This window comes from Magnolia sinica, chromosome 4, assembly GCF_029962835.1.
Source record: "Magnolia sinica isolate HGM2019 chromosome 4, MsV1, whole genome shotgun sequence".
Taxonomy (NCBI): Eukaryota; Viridiplantae; Streptophyta; class Magnoliopsida; order Magnoliales; family Magnoliaceae; genus Magnolia; species Magnolia sinica.
Genome location: NC_080576.1, coordinates 61,603,078 through 61,627,053, shown reverse-complemented (window position 1 = coordinate 61,627,053; position 23,976 = coordinate 61,603,078). Strand labels below are relative to the sequence as shown.

The 23,976-nt window shown below is 40.2% G+C and overlaps 1 long non-coding RNA gene and 1 other non-coding gene across 2 annotated transcripts; one reads left to right on the top strand and one right to left on the bottom strand.

Annotated features, from left to right (window-relative positions):
- Positions 1–13,696: 13,696 nt before the first annotated feature.
- On the bottom strand, positions 13,697–13,803 carry LOC131244848 (small nucleolar RNA R71). Its single transcript, XR_009170619.1, has one exon. It is a non-coding gene; the product is annotated as a small nucleolar RNA R71 (small nucleolar RNA).
- A 9,445-nt stretch (positions 13,804–23,248) lies between these two features.
- Positions 23,249–23,730, top strand: LOC131244513 (uncharacterized). The gene is made up of 2 exons (XR_009170347.1): positions 23,249–23,360; positions 23,501–23,730. It is a non-coding gene; the product is annotated as an uncharacterized LOC131244513 (long non-coding RNA).
- The last annotated feature ends 246 nt before the right edge of the window (positions 23,731–23,976 follow it).

Sequence of the window (23,976 nt, the reverse complement as noted above, 5' to 3'; positions counted from 1 at the left end):
ATCATCAAGTATATATTATATATAACATAATATATAATCTACATATAATATATATAATATATACAATATTATATCTAATATAATATATATATATATATATATATATATATATATATATATATATATACATACATACACACACACACACACGCTGTCCCACACGTGGGGGTGGGTCCCACCATCTAGTGTGGATGGTGCGGATATAACACAAAAATCATGGTGGGTTCCACCGTCCACGGTCAGTGGACGGTGTGAATGAAACACATACATCACTGTGGGTCCCACGTGGGGCCCACCATAATGTTTATAAGCCATCCAATCCGTTCATAAGGTCACACAGACCTGAACGAAGAGTAAAAACACATTTCATATTGATTTGAAACTTCTGTGAACCCAAAAATGGGTTTCAATGGTAGACGGTTAAATCTCCATTGTTTCTTATGATGTGGGCCACCCGAGCGTCAAATCGGCCTGATCTTCGAAGGGAGCCCACCCAATGGACGGTTTGGATACTAAACATACATCATAGTGGGGCCCACGACAAGGGCCGTGCATATCTGCTCGTCAGCCCGTCAGCAGCAGGCGCTGCCTGCGCCTTTGACAGTAGCAGCAGCAATGCTGCTGTTGTATATATATTTTTTTGAAGAAAGACTGAAATCCCCGGGTTTTTCATATGTGGGGTCTGCATCCGCTAAATCCAGCCCATCCATTGCTCTCTACGGCTCAAGATAGATCAAACGAGCCCCATATCCAACGTGTTTCGGCGTGGAGAAAAAAATCAAGTGAATTTAAATGGTTAAAGTCACTATTTTCAAAGGTATAGCCGGCTAGAAAATTAGATCAGCTTCATTTTTTGGCTCAATGCCTAAAATGAGCCGTGGAAGGGAATGAACGGCGTGGATTGAATTTATACATCCATGTGGGGCCTATACAAGTGACCCACTCCAAAATTTTAAACCCATGTTAATATTTGTGTTTCCAGGTTCACGTCCAGAGACGTTGGACTCACTTTTATTTTTTCTTTTATTTAGGCATACAAATAACATTAAGGTGGGCCCTGCTTAGGTGGGGCACCACATGGCTGGATGGTGTGGAACATAGACACATATAAAGTGGGCCCCACCTACAAATGGATTGGATCCAATACATGCTTCATGATGAGGTCCATCTTAGTGGGCCACATGGCCATTTCATCACACAAAAAAATAAATAAATAAAAAGAGAGGGAGAGAGAGAAAAAGATAGAGGGACACGCGTGATAGAGGGACCCCGACATTATGGGCCCTCCCTTGCATGATCTATTACATACATCAAGTGGGTCCCATTTTAAATGGGCCCACTGATCAAAATCAACGGTGGAGATCCTTTCTCCATTGAAATAAAAGGTCTAAATGACCCCTTTTCGAGCTAGAAAATAAACATCATGATGGGGTCCATGGAGAATGGCCCTATCATGGAATGATCATGAAGATCAAGGTGGGCCATCAGCCACATTTTCGAGTCCAAAGTGAGATCCATGCCATTGATCGGTAGGCCTCACTTGGCCCGTCATAAAAACATGAAAACTAGCCTATAGAAGCACCCACTGTTCAATCTTCTTAGTCCGTTGGAGAGTCGATCTCCTTGTGCTTCACTTTGATGGAGGGTGATGAGGTTTGAATGGGTATGATGAAGGTTTTGGGATGGAAAGGTGGGCCACACACATGCACTTTTCTCTCTTAGAATGCATGGATGTCCATCTCTTTTGGTGCTTGAAAATTGTGAAGAGAGAGAGAGAGAGAGAGAGAGAGAGAGAGAGGGTTGTAAGGAGAGAGAGTGATGGGTGATGGAGTGATGGATGTGAGGTGAGTGATGGGTGAGGTGAGAGATGGGTTGACTTAGTGGTTGCTTAACTTGTGGCAAAAGAAAGCATGGGTTTATGTACTTAACATGAGGTGATTGATTGATTGATTGATTGATGGGACATGTTGTAGAGATTCTCTTGGGATTGTAAACGCACGACATTTTCTTCGAAATAAACGCCGGCCCACCTCTCCCTAGTAGGGTATCGGATTGGTATGCGAGACACGGCGTTGGAACTGCGGCGACGGTGCTGTCGCAATGGTACAAGTCTCGGATTAAGCCTACTCAAATTTACGGAATACAACTTAGGGTCAATCACAAACGTTGATTATACGTCGCCGGTTGCCGAAATTTGTTGGGAAGGATTGCGGGAGTCAACGGAATAGTACAGACTAGGATACGGGTCTTACATATTATGAGTATGTGACAGCATAGCATCATGATACATGCCCATATGCATCATCTGCATGTTTGTTATGAGATATAGTTGGCCATTGCATATGCCATAGGGTAGGTTGTTCTTGAGACTCCTTGATAGGCGGAGTTGCCCCACATGAATGCACGGTATGCGCAGGATTGATGCATGATTGGACTGTGTGACTCATGCATCTCGCATTGTGTGATTATAATTACCGTACGCCCTAGCAACATCAAGGCCATAGCCTCCACAAGCATATCATGGATGGTCAGATGAGACACCAAAAATCTATTTTACATGGGGTGCTATAGATATCCTTGGGTGAAAGTTCCAGAACCCTCTTGGTACCAGAGGTTGGTCTAATGCCTAGACCGAGTAGATGCATGAGTGCATGAGGGCCGTATACCATTCGGCTGCATCTCCCACTGTGTCGTGGTTGGTTGGAAGGGGGTGCGGCCTTACCTACCAGAGAGGAGGGGATAAAGCTAGGCTGAGTTTGACCAGCTCAAAGAATGGGTCCGCTATAGATCGGTCGGGCCCAATATTGGCAGGCGGATAGTGATGTCTCTTCCACTCACATTGTTGTGTGCGATGGGGCAGTAATCTGGTTCTGAGTGTACTAGACCCTGGTGATTTTTCAGAGAGGAACTGTACTAATATGTGGACTTATTGAATAGGAGTTACATACGCACTCATTTATTCATTCACTATCCACTCGGGCTAGTGGTGCGCAACTAATTGTTGTGTACCTTCATAATGACAAGAATTTTGATTGGGGCGCATGGCTAACCTGAGATCAGGAGTCTGTTAGATTAAGTCTGGCTATCCAAATTTAGGTATGGGACTGGTTTGGATAGAAGTCCCTTGTGATGGACCCCATAGCTTACGATACTATGTACTATCATTCTGACTTCACTTCAGCTTGGTCATTTCATTCGCACCGCATATTGCATTGCATCCACAACATTTAGCATTTTCGGTTGCCATGTTTCTGCATTGGTATGGCCGTTAGCATTCATGCCTTGCATCGCATAGCCTTAGTACCGTTGATGGCACTCATGGACTTACCAGTATATTTTTGCTTACTCTGATATCGTATGATTCATGATCTTGTCAGTATATTTCCGCTTACTTTGATATTATATGATTCATGATCTTATCAGTCTTTCCACTTATTTCAATATTGTATGATTTATGACATTGTATTGCATACTTGCCACTTACCTTGTGCACAAACTTTTACCACCCTCTAAGCTTTCTATAAGCTTATGCACGATAGATACATGCATGTGGCATTAGGTCACAGCAGCGTTGAGCTTGGAGTGTGCAACGGACTTTTGGAGCTTTGATTTTTGACATATGTATTTCTCTTTCAGTACTGTATTCAATATTTATATTAGTGGATATGTGATGACGATGTTACCTTTGTGAATTGGGTATACTTATGGTTATGCTTCTTATGAGATAAATGTACGCTGGAAAATCCTCCTTGTAGGATCCTAGGATCAGAATCTGGCACATGCGCACTGGGAGCCGAGAATGGAGTACTACGGAGGCTGTTGGTATTGGATTTGGTGATTGAAAATTTTGTGAGCCTAGTTTCCGAGTTTGGGGTGTGACATCAACCGGTTCCGTTGGAAAAATAATTTCTCGAGCTACAATCCTTGGTTGAATGAGGGGAGCTAAGGGACTTCTTGTTGGAACAAATTGTGTTTCTACAAGGGGGTCTACAATGGGAACTTCATCTATTTTATCATCCGTCATGGGAATACCTGAAGCATAAAGTGTATTGATTTCTGAAATAGAAAATATTTCCTGTAAGATAGGAGAACGGTTGGAGCTGAAAGATATAAAATTTGTCATCTGACAAGTAACCATACTCCTCGTAATCCACAGGTTCTTCTTCATCTTCCATTGTTGCCAGAATTGTTGGAGGAATTTGGATATCAGGATAAGTATCAGGTTGAATATTTGATGGAACTGTCGATTGAAGTTCCTTATCAATTGAAATACCCTCGACAACAATATCATTGTTACCACCGATATCAACTTCGGCTTCTTCCATAGCATCATCTTCACCAGTCTCTTCATTAGTATGTACTTCACCCTCCTCAATATCGTCTCTAGCAAAAGAACTACTACCAGTTGATGATGATGTCCTCGTTACCTCTCTTGCTTCTCCTTTTTTTGGAGGAGAAGTATGTGTTTCTACTTCTTCAATTATTATTTATTTTCCCTTCGAAGGGGAAATTATCTTGTCATCATCTTTTGGTCTTCCTATTGGCCTTTTGAAGTTTGAAGAATTAAAGAAATAGTTCCTTCTTTGCATGCGGATGGAGGAGTTTGAAAGTGTGTTCACGATCTACTCATTGACAGAGATGGACTAGGACGAACGAGCTGAGGAGCAGGTGATGGAGCTAAAGGAATAGTATCGCCTTGAATATTGTCTTCCGACCTTTGAACAGGAGAAGATGTCTCATCAATATTATCAGCATTTTCAACAAGACGTCCTCGAGACACTTCTCAAAATCCATGAGGGTTCTGTAAGCAATCCATCCCTCCAAGGTGTTAGCAGGCTTCATTTCACGAATTGGCTCTTCCAGTGATATCTTTCTATAGAGCTTGTGAGGCCCGTATCCAAGCCCGACTATTCCAAAGACTTCCGCGGTCCTCTCGGTCGAATTCTAGTGACCGACGACGCATAAATAGCATTTGCACGGAACCCTAAGTCGTATCCTGTATTCTAGAGTCAGCTCGACCCGAGACTTGTATCCTTGCGACCGCGTCGTCACCGTGGTTCCGACGTCGCATCTCGCGCACTGAGGCGATACCTGGGCCAAGAAATGTGGACCCGTGTTTAGTCCGAGGAAAAGGCCTCGCGTTGCAAATCCCAAGAGAATAGTCTCATCAAATGTCAAGTACACACCCCATCACTCCCATCACTCACACCCATCCCTAAGTACAATACCATCCCCAAAGTCAACTATGTCAAGTACATCCATCACCTTTCATCGATCCCTCGCCCATCACACCCATCTCTTACAACCTCTCTTTCTCTCTCATCTCTCTCTCTCTCTCTCATTTTTTCCTCCCAAGCAACCCAATGTCCAAATGTTTCCATGAGAGAGAGGAGAAGCTATTGTGGCCCACCTTCCTACCTCCCATCTCTACCATCTAAGCTTCATCTCGACCATTAAAATGCATTTCATGGAGCTCTAGGTCACCTCAGTGGAAGAAGAAGTCCAAGAAGACGATCAGTGGGTGTTCATCATCTTGGTTTTGATTTAGGGCCCACTTGTAATGGGACCCACTTGATGTCTGCATTGTATTTAGAGGGACCCATAGTGGTAGGGCCCCTCCAATCTCCACGATACTCTCTCTCTCATTCTCTTTTCTATGATGATTCATGGCTCACCTGATAGGTGTGGACGATCCAGACTATCCAGCAAATGGTACCGTCCAACTAGCCCCAACCTTGCCACCTGTTTTGGGCCTGCATGGCCGGTCAGCCAAACAGGTCCAAACAAGGGGATACAAAGTTCAGCTTGGTCCAAGGCCATATGGCCCACCTATATGGACCCTACCATGATAAATGTACTACATCCACTCCGTCCAGTGCACAGGGCCCACCCTGCATGACCGGTTAGTCATGCGTGCCCGGTTGAAGGGGAAAACTCAAATATCATCTTGAATTTTGGAGAGGGGTGGCCCACTCACATGGACCCCCACCTTGATATGTGTGACCTCTATCCTCACCATCCCTATTCAATGGTCCAGGTCTACCATGTGTGGCCTGCACCGTAGCAACAACAATTCCAGACCATTCGTTGGACGGACGTCCAACCATCTGGATGTTGGACCTCTTTCAATATATATATATATTTATTATAATAATATATATTATATATATACGTGGTGGGCCCCATGTGGGACCTATGTTGATATAATAGATATATATATATATATATATATATATTATATATGTGGTGGGCCCCATGTGGGACCCACGTTGATGTAATTACATCTGCACCGTCCTCTGGATGGTGCTTGTGAAACCCACCTCTGATGTATGCATGTCATCCATGTAGTCCACCATCCACACGTGGACGGTGGGACCCATGTGATGCATGTGGTTTAACCCAGGCAGTCCGTCCAGATGTGGACCCACCTAATGCATGTGTTGAATCCAGACCGTCCAAGGTCTGGACATGGCCCACCTTACTGTAATTATTCTATATCCACTTCGTCTGCCTGTTTTGCCAGCAGGTGGGACCCACCCTGCACGTTATACACGTGTGGGGTGTGGGGCCTACCATGATGGATGTGGATGTGTTGTGTCCTCACCATCCAGGGATTGAACGATGGGAAGCAGTTTGGTTAGAGTACCTCACACCAACTGTATATTTGCTGTATTCGTTAGCAAGTTATGTAGGACCACCTTGATGTATGAGGTGTCCACGTGGCCCAACAAGTGGGACCCACATGATTTGTATGTGCTATCTACACCGTCTAGTGGTTTGAATGGCGGGGATCACCGCAATGTATATGTTTTATACCCACGCCGTTCATTTGTTTCATCAACTCTGTCCATTTATTTTCTGTGGTGTGGGGCACACTGAGATGTATGTGTCTATATTCACATTGTCCATTTGGTCAGTGCTGATTGGAGCCGACCCTGATGTATGTGGCCTTCCATGATGCATGTGTTGTATTCACATCGTCTGTCCATTTTGATGGACGTGTGAACCACCTTGATGCATGTGTTTTATAACCACACCGTCTGTCCATTTTTGCTAGCCGCAGGCCCACTTGCTGCATGTGAAGGCCCACTTTGATGTACATATTCTGTATCCTCATGTCCAAATGGACATGAGGCAGATACAAAACTCTGATGGGCTACATGTGTGGGACCCACCGTGATACATGTACTGTATCATCCATCTCGTCCATGTGGGGCCACCTTGATATTGTGGTCCAACCACACCGACATCCGTGGCTCCCACAATGATGTATGTATTTCAGACACACTGTCCATCTATATGGGACCCACCTATGATGTAGGTGTTTCGTTCATGACATCCTGTACAGGGACATGAGTACCACATGATATATGTGTTTCATCTATACAATCCATCTATGGGACCCACCGTAATGTATGTGTTGTATATCCAACTGGTGGGGCCCATTCTGTGATTCATAAGGCCACCTGCTGTAGACGTAGGGCCCACTTGCTAGCTGTTCATGGCCCATTATGATGTGTATTAGACCCATGTGATGCAGCCCATTATGATGTGTATTAGGCCCATGCAATGCGGCCCACTTGATGTATATGAGGCCCATTGGTGCGGCCCACTTGCCGTATCTGAGGCCCATGTGATGGGGCCCGCCTGTTGTGTATTTGAGACCCATGGTTGTGGCCCATTGTGTTGTATTCGAGGTCCATGTGAAGCGGCCCATCGTGATGCGTATGAGGTCCTTGTATATGAGGCCCATTGTGATGTATGTGTGGCCCACAAGTGCGGCCCAATGTGATGTATGTGTGTGGCCCATTGAGCAGCCCATTGTGATGTATATAAGCCCATATAATGTATTTTCAGCCCATTTGGTAAGGCCCAATGAGATGTATTTCTAGCCCATATGTCATAGCCCATTGTGATATATTTTTGGCCCATATGACGTGGCCAATTAGTTAATTGTGGTGTATCTCTTACCCATACGACGAGGCACAATGTATGTATTTTTGGCCCACATGATGAGGCCCATCGTGATGTATTTGAGGCCCATGGGTTGTGGCCCATTGTGCTGTATTGAGGCCCATGAGTTGTGGCCCATCATGATATATTTGAGGCCCAGTTATGAGGTCCATAGTGATGTATATGCGGCATAGATATGAGGCCAATTATGATTGTATGAGGCCCGTCGAGATTGTATGTGGCCCATTATGTTGTGTATGAGGCCCTTGTGTGAGGCTATGGGCCCACTATATGTTTGGCCCTATAAAGGCCACTCCTTGGGAGCAATGTTGGTTAAATGTCTATATTGATGGGCAATGATGGTTAAATGTTCACATTGTGACCTTCCTCGATTTCAATTGTTGAGGCCAATTATTGAGGTCAATTTCGATTGTTGAGGCCGATTCCGATTGTCAAGGCTAATTCCGATTATCAAGGCCAATTGTCGAGGCCGATTTCGATTGTCGATTCTGGTTATCGAGGCCAATTCTGATTATCGAGGCCAATTGTATAGACCAATTATCAAGACCGATTGTCGAGGCCGATTATCGAGGCTGAATATCAATTTCGATTGTTGAGGTCAATTTCGATTGTCGAGGTCGATTCTGATTATCGAGGTCGATTCCGATTATCGATTAACAAGGCCGATTATCAGTGCCGGTTATCGATATCGATTATCAGTATGTGACAGTATAACATCATGATACATGCCCATAAGCATCATCTGCATGTTTTTTATGAGATATGATTGATCATTGCATATGCCATAAGGTTGAGATATTTATGAGACTCCCTGATAGGCGGAGTTGCCCTGCATGAGCGGACGGTACGCGCAGGTTTGATGCATGACTAGATGGTATAACTCATACATCTCGTATTTGTATGATATAACCACCGTATGCCCTAGTGACATCAGGGTCATATCCTCTACAGGCATATCGTGGATGGCTAGATGGGACACCAGAAATCTATTTTACATGGGATGCTATAGATATCCTTAGGTAAAATTTTCTAAACCCTCTTAGTTCTAGAGGTTGCTCCAACTTCTAGACCAAGTGGATGCATGAGCGCATGAGGGCCATATACCGTTAAGCCGCATCTCTCATTGTGTCATGGTCAGTTGGAAGGAGGTGCGACCTTACCTGCCCGAGAGGAGGGGGCAAAGCTAGGCTGAGTTTGACCAGCTAGAGGAATGGGTCTGCTATCGATGAGCCGAGCCCAATATTGGTAGGTGGATAGTGAGGTCTCTTCCACTCACCTTGTTGTGAGCGATGAGGTGGCAATCTGGTTTGGAGTGTACTAGCCCCAGTGATTTTTCAGAGAGGAACCGTACTGATATGTGGACTTATTGAGCTAGAGTTGCATACTCATTCATTTATTCACTCACTATCCAACTGGTGGTGCGCAACTATTTATTACTTGTACCTTTGCTATGGCTAGGATTTTAGTTAGGGCGCACTACTAACCTGAGATCAGGAGTTTACCACATTGAGTCTCACTATCCAAATTTAGATATGAGACTAATTTGGATAGAAGTCCCTTGTGGTGGACCCCATAGCCTGCGATACTACATACTACCATCCCGACTTCACACTCCAGCTTGGTCATTTCATTCGCATTGCATATTGTATTGCATCCTCAGCACATATCATTTGGTTTACTGTACTTCTTTATTACATAATCTAATTAAGGTTGACAATATTCATGGACTCGGTATCTGATATTTAGCTTACTATGTCTCCACATTGCATAGCTGATCTACATTGTTTCCTCAGTATATGATATTGGTTTATTATATTTTTACATCGCATAGCCTGCACAAGGCTGATGGTATTTATGGGTTTATCAACATGTTTTTGCGTTACTCTGATATTGTATGATTTATGAACTTACCAGTATTTCTGATATTGCATTGTTTATGGGCTTATTAGTATTTCCATTTACTCTGATTACTCTGATATTGCTTACTTGACACTTACCTTAAGCACACACCTTCACCACCCTTTAAGATTTCTATAAGCTTATGCATGATATATGCGTACAGGTGGCGTCAGGTCGCAGTACCGTTGAGCTTGAAGCGTGCATCGGACTTTTGGAGCTTTGATTTTTGACATATGTATTTCCCTTTTAGCATTGTACTTAACTGTTTATATTTGCGGATATGCGATGATGATGTTGCTTTTGTGATTTGGGTAAACTTGTGGTTATGCTCCTCACGAGATAAATGTACGTTGAAAAATCCTCCTTGTAGGATCCCAGGATCAGAATCTGGCGTATGCGCACTGGGAGCTGAGAATGGGGTACTATAGAGCCTATCAATACCAGATTTAGCAATCGGGAATTTTGTGAACCCGGTTTCTGAGTTTGGGGCATGACAGAGCTGACCCGGGAAAGGTGCATGACTTTCTCAATTATGAACCTGACTCCATGTTCAAACTTGCGTCCGTTGAGTTTTAGAGGAGGAATCCATATCAGATGGTCTACTGGCAAACATTTGAGAACTAAATGGGATTAATAAGCCCACCATCTTGTCCAAATATATGATGCATGAACAAAATGATTACTGCCAGGAATCATGAAAGTAGATTCAACTTGGGCACCCAATAATTGCTTTCAGACCATGGCCCAATTAGATGGACCTACACCATAACTTCACATCCTTCTTGTGACAACTCTATAATCTTCAAGTATTACTTGATCAAAACCAAATTGTCGAGCAAATCGGCTCGGATAATAAGATTCCCTCCAAAATTTTCTCCCCTCTCTAAGTGGAAGACTCCAAGATTGAATCGAAAGATAGAACGCCTGCTCTCCTGATGTAAGGGATTTGGTATCTACCATATCGGATCCTCTGTATGTTTGGGGAGACAGAACTAAAAGAAGTCGATGGTGTCGGTCGCCAAAATCTTATTAACCACCTAGTCATACATCCTCTTCGTCATTGCTCTGTTTTGAAAAAACCATAGAGGAAGGTGGGATTGATGTATGCCTTTTCGGGTGCATCGAAAGTCCAAGGAAAGTAAACGCCTAGCCACCTAGTAAGATAATGCCAGAGAGCATAAGTAGAAGATGCTCCAACAGCAGGACTCTTCACATGAGTCGCTACTTCTCTAAGGGCTTTGTAAATAGAACATAGAACCGAAGGAGCAAGAGAATATTTATCACCTTCTGCCATAGCTCCAGTAACAATGAATATTGTTGGGCATATGGAGTCAGCCCATTTCGAACTTGGAAGAACAACTATGCTCAACCAATAGGCCAAGAAAGGTGCAAGTTCTCCTAAAAGGATATACTCTAGACAATTGTTAAGACTCAAATATTGCATAATTTTCGCCATTTATATCTTGGTTTTATGAACATAAATCATCTTAATATTCTATTTTACTCATGTATGTGTTGCAAGGTGAATTTAAAAGCTTGGATTGAAAAAGGTATTAAAAAGTAAGAATTTGATGCTCAAATTCACCAAGGCAATGGATGGATCTTAGGAGATCAAGATTGAAGAATTCACATGCCAAAGATCCAAGAAAACCAAGCGAGGAATGAAGAGAATCGAAGATTTGAAGTGAAGAATCCTGAAATCGTCCTAAAAAAGTGTATTTTGAAGCTATGAAGTTTATTTTGGAAAACTGCGCAGCAGGAAGTCTGTTTTAAACGAACTATGCAGCGAGAAGTCTATTTTGGGAAAATACGTATATTTGAGGCGTTTTCTAGGGTTTTCAACTTTGTACGAAGTTTGGAGTTCCCTACTTATAAATAGGGCCTCCTAGGGCATTCTAAAGCATGATTAGAAGCATTCAAGAGCAATATTTAGGGTTTTTTTAAAGAGTTTTTTTTTTATTAAAGCTTTATAAGTTGTTTCTTTCCTTTTAGATCTTTTTTATTTGCAATTTTTCTTCTTTCTTTCTTGTTGCTTTTTATTTCTGCAATTTAATTATGTTTTTCTAAGTTCCCTCTAGCCCAAGCTAGAAGGGAAGCACATGGGTTTAATATTTCTTTAAATTATGATGATTGATTGTTTTAATGATGAGAATAATGGTGTATGCATATTATCTATTATTTAGGTTTTGTTTTTATCCTCTTGTAAGATCCATATGTTTCCATCATATGAGATTTACATTGATGGATAGGCTTACCTTAGATTAATCGATTTCCTAGATAGGAGATGTTCTCAACTGTTATATTTCTTTGATATTCATTATCCTATAGATATTGAATACTTAAAATCACTGACGCTTGAGAATATATGTCAATGGTGCAAATCTATTATTTTCTAATCTTTTATATCATTTATTAAAATATTTAAAGTGTTTTATTTTCCGATTAGGCTGACCATAGTGCTCAGATCCTAGTTGTGTTATCCAAGTCATCATGATTTTGGAACATTAACCTATGTGTGGAACTTTGAAACTTGGGTGTTATTTTAATTCAATTGAATTACATGTATTCAAAAATTCAAAAATCAAATCATCACTTTAGTTTTTATTACTTAGTTTGTTTTGCATTTGATTTTCTCCTTCTCGCAATTCATCTCTTTGTGGGATCGACCCTATATTCATGGGATACTACTTACGAATCTCTACACTTGGAGGAAACCAATCAAGTTTTTGGCGTCGTTGCCGGGGAGAGACTGAGATAGATCAGATCTGTGCAAGATAGCCAAGGTAAGTTTTCTTCTAAACCCTCCAGATTTTCCATAGATTTTTTTTTATTTTTTTTTATTTTTTTTATTTTCTTTTTCTTTGAAAATAAATTCAGTTGGGACTTTCAAGCACTAACTATGACATAAGGTTGCCCTGCTTGGGATTTTATCACCCAAGTGCTATGGTTGTCCTATAGTTGCTGTTTGATCACAAAGATCATCCGCTGAATCTATTTTCCATATTAGCATAGTTTAATTTCTGCATTAGTTTTACTTTTATTTATTTATTTATTTTTTTATTTTTCTTTGTGGATTGAACCCTCATGGTCGGCTCTGCCGCCTGGGTTGTTGTTAAGTTTTTATTTTATGGATTGAATCCTCATGGTCAACTCTGCCACCTAGGTTGTTGGTTAAGTTTTTATTTTTATTTTAAGTATCATACTTGCTATTTGAATTAGTAGTATTTGTTGTGTGGTGTAGATGGTTTATGTCCCATTGGAGTAAAGATCAAAACAATCAACTCTCCTCCAAAGGAGGACTAGTTCTAGGCCTTGATCAGTCACTTAGGAGAGGTACTCAATATACTTGGATTCCATGGCAGACCCAGTTGATAATCCAAATCCAAATCTGTCAGATCCAACTATAAATCAAAATAATCCTCCTCTTGAGGATGAAAATGAAGTTCATAGGAATGTGTTAAACCAACCACGGACTTTACGTGAACATTTACACCCTGAGAGATCAACTTTACCATCTTGTATAGTGTTCCCTGCTCACACAGGGAACATTGATTTTAAACCAGGTGTGATTCAATTAATTCCTAAATTTCATGGCTTAGATTCTGAAAGCCCCTACTTGCACCTCAAGGACTTTGAGGAAGTAATTGCAACGTTACAAGTAAACAATGGCAATAGGGATATACTTAAGCTTAGGTTATTCTCATTTTCTCTAAAGGATCGGGCCAAAGCATGGCTCAACTCTCTAAGACCTAATACCATCACTTCATGGCAAGCCTTAAGTAGAGAGTTTTTGAAAAAGTTCTTTCCCGAGCACAAAACAAATGCACTAAAACAAGAAATCATGTCATTCTCCCAAAAGGGGAATGAACTATTTTTTCAAGCTTGGGAGCGCTTCAAAGACATTCTAATTACTTGTCCACATCATGGTTATGAACCATGACACGTGATTAATGCTTTCCGAAAGGGGCTCACCATGGATACCCGTCAGTTCATAGAGATGATGTGTGGTGGAACCTTCCTTGATAAAGATCATAATGAGGCTTGGGATTTTCTAGATATGTTAGCAGAGAATACTCAGACATGGGATGTTTCTGCTAAATCAGACCAAACTAGACCCATTCCTAGAGAGAAAGCGGGAATGTATGTCCTAAGAGAGGAAGACGACCTTAATGCAAAATTCGTTGCATTGGCTAGAAAGGTCGAAGCTTTGGAAATTAGGAAGATTGATATGGTTAAAGCAAACACTTCCTTAGGTAATTTTTGTAGCATTTGTGGTAGTACAGACCATGACACAAAGGATTGTCCAATAATCTCAGTTGTACAAAATATCACGCATGAGCATGATCAAGCAAATGCTATAAATAATTACCAAAGGTCAGTTATGCAACCATTGGGAAACACGTACAATCCAAATTGGCGTAACCATCCTAATCTTAGTTGGAAGAATGGACCACAAATTAATGTGCCCAATGCACCTCAAATGCCTCCACAAAATAACTTCTTTGGGGCACCTAACAATGCACCATATGTGCCCCCGCCAAAGCGATCATCTGTGGAGGATGCATTGACCACATTCATTAACTCTCAAGCTCAAATGAATCAGTCTCTAATCCAATCAAATCAGGAATTAAAGACAGCTGTGGCTAGGATTGAGACTCAACTAAATGCTAGGGAAAAAGGCACCCTTCCTTCTCAACCTGTGCCAAACCCTCGAAATACACATTTCATTGGAGACTCAAATCCAGGTGAGCTACATCATGAACAAGCTAAGGCCATCATTACCTTGAGAAGTGGAAAAGAGGTCGATAACAAGATAATGCAACCAGTAGAAATACCGGAGGATGAGCCACTGTCTCAAGAAAATGATGAACCAGTTATGGTCCAAGAGCCACAACAGCAAAAGGATAAAGAGACTAAGTCATATGAGCCTCCAGTTCCGTTCCCATCTAGACTTCGGAATCCAACTGTCCCCATGAAATATCAAGAGGTGTTGGATGTGCTCCAAAAGGTTACTGTCAATATTCCTCTACTTGATGCCATTAGACAAATTCCATCATATGCTAAATATCTCAAGGATTTGTGCACTGTAAAAAGGAAATTAAATGTGCACAAAAAGGCCTTCCTTACTGAGAAAGTGAGTGCTATAATTCAACAAAGGGTTGTACCCAAATACAAAGACCCGGGAAGTCCCACTATTCCTTGTATTATTGGGAATTTTCAAATTGAACATGCTTTGTTAGATTTGGGTGCAAGTGTCAACTTAGTACCTTATTCGGTTTACAAACAAATGGGGTTAGGCGAGCTTAAACCAACCACGATTACACTCCAACTCGCTGACCGCTCTATTAAGGTACCAAGGGGAATTTTAGAAGACGTGCTAGTCCAAGTGGAGAAATTCTACTTCCCCGTGGATTTTATTGTACTAGACACTGAACCATGTGTAAATGCTAGCGCTCAAGTTCCCATCATTTTAGGCCGCCCATTCCTAGCAACTTCAAATGCAATCATAAATTGCAGGAATGGAATGATGAACTTGTCTTTTGGTAACATGACTCTAGAGCTAAATATTTTCAATCTATGTAAGCAGCCCATTGATAATAATGAGATCCATGAGTTGAATTTCATGGACTACTTGATAGAAGAAGAGGAATTAGAACCTAGTCTGACTGATGAATTGATTCAAGTCATTGGAGACTTGAAAAATTCTGATTTAGAAAAAGTGCTTGCTGAAATTTCTGATGATAATGAGAGTACTACCACTCAGGACATTGGTATATGCCAATGGAGACCCCGCACTCAAATCCTATCTATCGAGGACTTGCAACTTCTACCATCACCAACCAATGTTCCAAAGCTTGATTTAAAACCACTGCCAAATGAGCTTAAGTATGTATACTTAGGTGAAAATAAAACTTATCCTGTGGTGATCTCTTCATTTTTAGAGAAGGATCAAGAGATTAAATTGTTGAAAGTTCTAAGGGACCACAAAGGAGCCTTGGGCTGGACCATTTCTGACATCAAGGGTATAAGCCCTTCCATTTGCACCCATCGGATCCACCTCGATGATGACGCCAAACCAATTAGACAACCTCAAAGGCGTCTCAATCCAAACATGATGGAAGTTGTAAAAAATGAGGTGATCAAATTATTGGATGTGGGAATCATCTACCCAATATCCGATAGTGTTTGGGTGAGTCCAACTCAAGTAGTCCCAAAAACTTGATTGCTTGCCTCCAAGTGCAGAGGTTCATAAGTAGTATCCTGTGAATACAGGGTCGATCCCACAGGGAGATGAATTGCGAGAAGGAAAAAATCAAATGCAAAACAAACTAAGTAATAAAAACTAAACTGATGATTTGATTTTTGGATTTTTGAATGGATGTAATTCAATTGAATAAAAAAAACACCCAAGCTTCAAAGTTCCACACATAGATTAATGTTCCAAAATCATGATGACTTGGATAACACAACTAGGATCTGAGCACTATGGTCAGCCTAATCGGAAAATAAAACACTTTAAATATTTTAATAAATGATATAAAAGATTAGAAAATAATAGATTTGCACCATTGACATATATTCTCAAGCGTCAGTGATTTTAAGTATTCAATATCTATAGGATAATGAATATCAAAGAAATATAACAGGTTGAGAACATCTCCTATCTAGGAAATCTGATTAATCTAAGGTAAGCCTATCCATCAATGTAAATCTCATATGATGGAAACATATGGATCTTACAAGAGGATAAAAACAAAACCTAAATAATAGATAATATGCATACACCATTATTCTCATCATTAAAACAATCAATCATCATAATTTAAAGAAATATTAAACCCATGTGCTTCCCTTCTAGCTTGGGCTAGAGGGAACTTAGAAAAACATAATTAAATTGCAGAAATAAAAAGCAACAAGAAAGAAAGAAGAAAAATTGCAAATAAAAAAGATCGAAAAGGAAAGAAACAACTTATAAAGCTTTAATAAAAAAAAAAAACTCTTTAAAAAAACCCTAAATATTGCTCTTGAATGCTTCTAATCATGCTTTAGAATGCCCTAGGAGGCCCTATTTATAAGTAGGGAACTCCAAACTTCGTACAAAGTTGAAAACCCTAGAAAACGCCTCAAATATACGTATTTTCCCAAAATAGACTTCTCGCTGCATAGTTCGTTTAAAACAGACTTCCTGCTGCGCAGTTTTCCAAAATAAACTTCACAGCTTCAAAATACACTTTTTTAGGACGATTTCAGGATTCTTCACTTCAAATCTTCGATTCTCTTCATTCCTCGCTTGGTTTTCTTGGATCTTTGGCATGTGAATTCTTCAATCTTGATCTCCTAAGATCCATCCATTGCCTTGGTGAATTTGAGCATCAAATTCTTACTTTTTAATACCTTTTTCAATCCAAGCTTTTAAATTCACCTTGCAACACATACATGAGTAAAATAGAATATTAAGATGATTTATGTTCATAAAACCAAGATATAAATGGCGAAAATTATGCAATATTTGAGTCTTAACAACAATCCCTCATCGTCTAGTGCAAGTTTATTAACTCCTTAGAGTGACATTGCAGAATCAGTAGAAAGTATGAAATGAAAGTGATAAGAATATGAGAAGTATGTATATAACAAAAGATGATTTATTAATGGTTTGAAATGATCGAAATGCTCTGAAGAAATGGACAAGTCACTGCAGAGGAGAAATCTTATGGATATCTGGGAATTTGGACATCTCTTTGAAAATTTTAGTGGTTGTTTCTGACATAGAAGTCTCTCGGTCAGGCGAAGAAAAATAGGCGAACTCTTCATTTGTGGGCACATATTTGTCAAAGAACTTCCCTATCAACAGAAGACCAGCAATTCGATGGATATCCCAAAGTGTAACACTTACTTCACCAGCTGGGAGATGAAATGAGTTGGTGACAGGACACAATAATTCAGAAAATCCTTAAGGACTATGAAGTCTTTACAGAAGTATTCTAACATAACTTCTATAGCATTGTACAGGTCGATCTTTATCAATGTCGTAGCATGCTTTGCTTGAATTGCCTTCACCCATTCCGTATAATAAGTGCAAGGAGACAAGAAGCCTCTGGTTCTGAATTCTTCATGCCCCCAGATCAATTTACGATTTCTGAATCGTTGTCGGACAGTTTCATAGAAATGGGTCGGGAATAAAGATGAGGATCGTGAGAAGGAACAAGAAACCTCATTAGATGGACTTCACATATTCGTTGCCTCGATCTTTGGTGGATAAAATCCCTCCCAAGATGTGTGGCTCTTTTAATACCCAATTTGCAGTAAACATCAACTTCTCTCCGTCCATTTGATCTGAAGGTTCCCTGTTGGTGATAGATTGGTGGTGGTCGAGGTTTAATGGGATGATAACCATTCCTTCTCTGAATGGATTATCAAATTTTATGATGCCCTGTTTGAGTCGGTCCATATCTCAGGAGTTTTGAAGTTACTTCTTACTGTGTTCCCTAATTTTCTCTTGGAATTCTTCAGCTTTATTTTGGCGAGACTTTCTCTTTGATATTGATGGAGGCGGAGTATCATCCCTTGCGGGTAGTCTTTGGCTATTAGTCTGGAGATGAGCCATTGATTTTAGGGCGAGGTGGTCTTTCGATATCTCCCATTGCAATTGCTCTATGAATGGGAGAAGAGAGTGCACTGATACGGTCAACAAAATCAAAAGTTGGAAGTACAAGCTATTTAATGTACGCGGGACGTTTGATGGTAGTTTTGAAACATTTCTTTAATGGTTTTGGTTGTGAAGAAGGAGGAGAAGATTTAGGTGCTTGGAAAGAAGACGGGTTCGACAGCTCATGGTGAGAAGGTTCGGAAGTAGGAGGCTCTATTAAGTGATATGTTCTTTTTGTATGAGCCATTTTGAAACAGTGAAAAGTACTAAAGATTTAGGGAAATATTGTCCTAAAGAAATGGAGAAAAGTCTTGAAAGACTTAAGAAATCTAAGTGATAGAAGGAAATTTCAGACTTAGAAAATTTTGGTGAAGACCGGTTGCACGGGTGCACGCAACGAAAGTTGGTTGCGCGGGAGTGTGCAAAGGAAATAAGTTTCGTGTAGATGGAAATATATTGCATGGGTTTGGTGCACAAATGAAAGTTGTTGCGTGAAAAATCGCCAGAGAAGTAGAGGTTCGACATGAATGGAAGAAGTGAGGAAATGAGGACTAAGTCCACTATTTATAGGTGAAATGGGTGTTGCATGGAGGTTACGTGCAACGACTAATAAAAATGAAGGATTGATGATTGATCCTACTTATTTATTTAACAAAGAAAGAAACAACAAATAAAGGATCAAGGGGACATCTGTTGAGGCATAAAAAATGAAGATTGAAGAATAAATCAGAAAGAGGATTAGAGAAAGAACAAATGATGAAAAAAGAGAAAATAGGGAAATCATTGTGTTGCATGCACCCGCGCAAAGAACATTTGTTGCACGGGCTCGTGCAACACTAATATTGGTTGCGTGGGATCGCACAATAGTAGATTAATCGGGATAGGCTAGATAGCTACTAATATTGATTGCGTGGGATCACGCAACACTAGATTAATCGGGATGGGCTAGATAGCTGAGATATTATGAAAAATGGGCTCCATGACACAAAGATCGGAGCTCCAGAGAAGAAGAAGATGAAGACTCCGAAGGTATTTCGGAGAAGAGGAAGGAAAAGAAGACAGTGGGTTTTTACCCATTGCGATGGACCGTGCAACAACATGTTGTTGCGCGTGAGTTATTTCAAAGAGCCTAAACTCTTCTAAAATATTCTAATGTTCAAGTGTTTCTTCTATTCAGATTCATGTTTTGGATAAACTGAAGAAGAAGATACAGGATATTTACATCCGCACAATACTTTTCTTGCCGAGATGGACAAATCACAAGCCAAAATGCTGCTAGATTTCATATTCTAATCTATTTTATACTTGCATTTCATATATTCTATCTTAGAATCAAGGGATATGAGGATGTAAACGAATTAAGAACTAGTAAACATATTATGATGATCACTCTCTTTATTCTTTTTCTATTATTATTGAATAAGATAATCCCCAAATCAAATACATTCATTTCTTGTCGAAAAAGAGTCAAAGTTGATCAATTTGAATCGAGCCGCTATATTAATTCTGGCATGCCTACATAATTAAAAATAAATTGAATAGCCAACATTTTTTGACATGCCTTGTGGGACACAAATTACTTGGTGTCTTGATATATAATCGTTCATTTCCATGATTTCTTTCTTTAGATGGATGTTCTCTTTCTTAAAACTTTGTGAACCTCCTTGTAATATCCCAGCATCATGCTTTCTTCTAGGAGTCATCATTTGCTTTCCTGAGCGTAGCATAACCGCAACCATTTCTTCATTTCCTTTTGATGGAGAGCTAACCAATTATGTCATTGTCTCTATAATGGGTATGTTATAATTTTCTTGGGGTTGACTACTTAATGTTGTTAACAGTTCTTATACAGTCTCTAGCGACTTTATAGACTATTGGATCAGTTCGTGCCTAAGGATGGTTGCTTGTATATATTCTGTTACCATAGTTGCTTCAAACACATTTGTAAAAGATGACAAGAGCGTATGCTCTACCATCGTCTGATGAAACCTAACACATCTTCTACGGGGTGTTAAACGGTTCACTGTAGTTGTGTTTTAAGTATTCGAGTATTATACTTATAAAATCACAAGACAAAAACTTCTCTTACCTCTTTCAAAGACCGAAAAACTTCTGATGGTAAAGCCAGATACCATGCCATCGCCTCACTAGGCATGACCAGTGAGTATATAAAATTTTCAATATGTAGTCTTCTAAAATGTTTCCTCAAAAATAAGTTGCTTTCTCATAAGATATCAAATGTTCTATTAGTGATTGTGTCCCCTTTCATACATTGCAAACTTCGAGAATTCTAGCATATGCCCAATTCTGGCAGACGAAAATGTCTTGAATGACTAAGATAATGTCTCGGCTAATATCTTTTGGACTTGTCTTGCATGCGTCTCACAAAGGAATGACTGACATGCAGCTCGTTACAAGGATTTAACTCTACAGTTGCCACCTCTTTCATTAAAGTAAGATGTGTATGGGGTTTATGCCTTTCCCTCATTCATAATCCCATGCTCCTCACACATGACTCGGCTATGGGACCCTCCAGTTATTCAAGTAGTTTACATAAGTGCTAATGGCATTGCTCCATTTCATTACATACCGGAATGGGCATTCATCTATATTGACTTCCCATCTCACTAATTTTGGTCATAACTCTTCTCGAGATAAAGAATTGGAGCAGAAATAAATTGCAGGCTTGTTTCTAACAAGTGACTCCTTCATGCGCTCCTAACTTGCACCATAGTATCATCGGCCCTAGTAGAGATTCACCAAACCATTTCAACAGATAGCTTTTGCTCGTGGCTCACCAACTGTTCTGCATAATGTATTTACCAAATGCCCCATTGGAGACTCCATTCCAGAGAATGGCGTGATCACAATCTTAGGTGTATTTTTAGCCTTGTGGTTCCCTAGCGAGTGGGAGGCATCGACCCCTAAAGCTGCTTCTATTCACTTTTGTTGTCGACCATCGCAAACTACGGTTACAGTCACGCTTTGTGCTATAACCCCATTAAGGAGAGTTTTCTTTAGCCTTTTCCTCATCTCTGAATTATGTACTTTTGGGGAAAGTGTAGAAGGTGCCCTGTGAAGCGTGTTACACATGGATACCATGTTTGTTGTAGTTTTCTTGTTACGTTTCTTATTATTTTCTATTACAATTTCATCTTGGTTAACCATTTTCTGGAGTATAATATTTATAGTATAGCAGTTTTTGGTCAGATGATTGAGCATGCAATGGTAATGGCAATAGTTCTTTTCTTTCATCTTTTTCACATCTTCGAGGTGTTTTGGCTGAGGCAATTCAATCATCCCTATAGCCAAAAGTTGGTTCATCATGGTGAGTACACCTTCCTTTTCAAATGCATATTCCTTATGATCGTTGTATTGCCTAGGTCGTTTATCAGTCGTCTTACCTGTATAGGGACTTCTGCCCTCTTTCCTATCATCTCTCTCTGTCGGTCTTAGGAATCTTCTCTCCTTTTTCCATTATTGACGACGTTTGCTGACATCTTGCTCGAGCCATGACACGTCATCTTCATTTGAAAAGCTGGCAACTTTCTAGTCATGATTTCAAGGGCATGGGTTTTGGTGGCAAGATCATGAAAAGTCCATATATTAACACTCGTTAGGCATAAAAAAAGAAAGGGCAAATAAAAGAAGATAGAAGGCTCGACTAAATAACAGATTGGGCATAAATAGCCTTCATCTTCTTGAATTCTTTAACAGCTCGTGACTTTGATTGTTTTCCTTTGAGCATTCTAAAACTCTCCACTTTTCATAACTCGGACTAGAAAGTGCTTGATTGATCCAGCAATGACATCATCCTTGTGCTATGCTTCTCTCTTTTGTTCGTTTCTCTCATGCGAATGAGCCTAATAGAGATCAACTTGAGAGTTGAAGAAGTTCGGGAGGGTATGGGGATATTCTGGACATCTTTCATGATAAAGTCACTCAGTTTACTAGAGGTCATCGCTAATCTCTCTGTGTTGAATTCTAGAGTTCTTAAGATCAATTTGTTAAAGTAATTTTATCAAGTCCAGTGCATGTGGTGGTACCAAGCTCAGTCATATTGATAGGAGAGGATGTTAGTTTCCTTATGGATAGCAGCACACTCGTTCATGTGAGCGTCAAGATCTTCTAGATCTTTTTCAGTGTATACATTAGCAAGTGGGCCACATGACTGGAAATAGTAGGGATTCAGTGAAAACCGTTGAAACATTCTTATGGCCATGAAATTTCAGGCTAAATTTGTTTTATTTTCAGTTTATCCCTGTGGTAATGACCTCATAAACAGTTTGGATGACATATAAACATCAAGGACCAGCCTAGGAAGGTTTCAACTGTAGTTATTTCTTTCCCTAATTATCCCTCTCGTGTTGCCCACTTGAGTTTTGGATCCACCTCATTTTTTTGATGTCTTGAAATGAGCCCCCCAAATAGATGAACTGAATATATTTCCCACAAACAAGGTGGTGGGCCCCACCCAGCATCCTTGCACAGGAACCTCCTGGGAAAGGCTTTACAGGAAATCCGCGTCCACTTAAGCTTGCAACATGCCTCGCTGTGCCCTAAAATGAAGTGGTGATATAAATAAACGGCATGGATGTAATATATAAATGGGCCCACACAACTTAGGGGGTGTACGACAATCAATTTGGACTTCCAGACAGAGGTATTGAAGTGGAGTATTCAAGTTTTGAAATGTTGTCAAGATTTAGCAACCTAGAGCAGCTAGACCTAAGTTGGAATCGGTTAAACGGAAGCATTCTACCATATTTAGGCACACTCACCTCCCTCAAGAGCCTTGATCGAAGTTGGAATAATTTGGAAGGATGCTTCCCCTCAAAAGGTAAGTTGATTAACTGTAAAGAAACTAAACCAAAATTTATAATATTAGTTTAGATAATATTTTGAACTTTATTTAATGGTCATGCCTTCTCCAAATTCCTAATCTAATGTTATTTTTTAAAATTGTTTAAATCTTGATAGAATTGGCCAACTTGAGCAAACTAGAGGTTTTGGATTTGGGATATAATCAACTCAATGGTTCCCTATTTCTGCAAGGTAAGAGCACTTGGATCTTTTCTACTAAATGCTGGAGTTGAGTGTCTTTCACATGCACCTCAAAATGGCATTTGAAAATTCACATTCTGAGATGCTTTTCATGACATTAGTCATGCCACCACTAGTAGGAAAATATATTACATCTTTGTGTGATACATAAGTGGGCCCCACTGAGTTACTGAGTAACCAATCCAAGTCATCCATCATATGTAAGTTGCCTGGCCCCATATGAGATCCACCAAGATTTCATGAGAAATCCACCCTGTCCATCAATTTGTCCGGCTTATTTTAAGACATAATAGTAAAAAATGAGGCAGATCCAAAGCTGAAGTGGACTGCACCGCATGAAATAGTGGAGATAGAAATGCCCACCTAAATTCCCAAATCCCTAAATCCCTAAA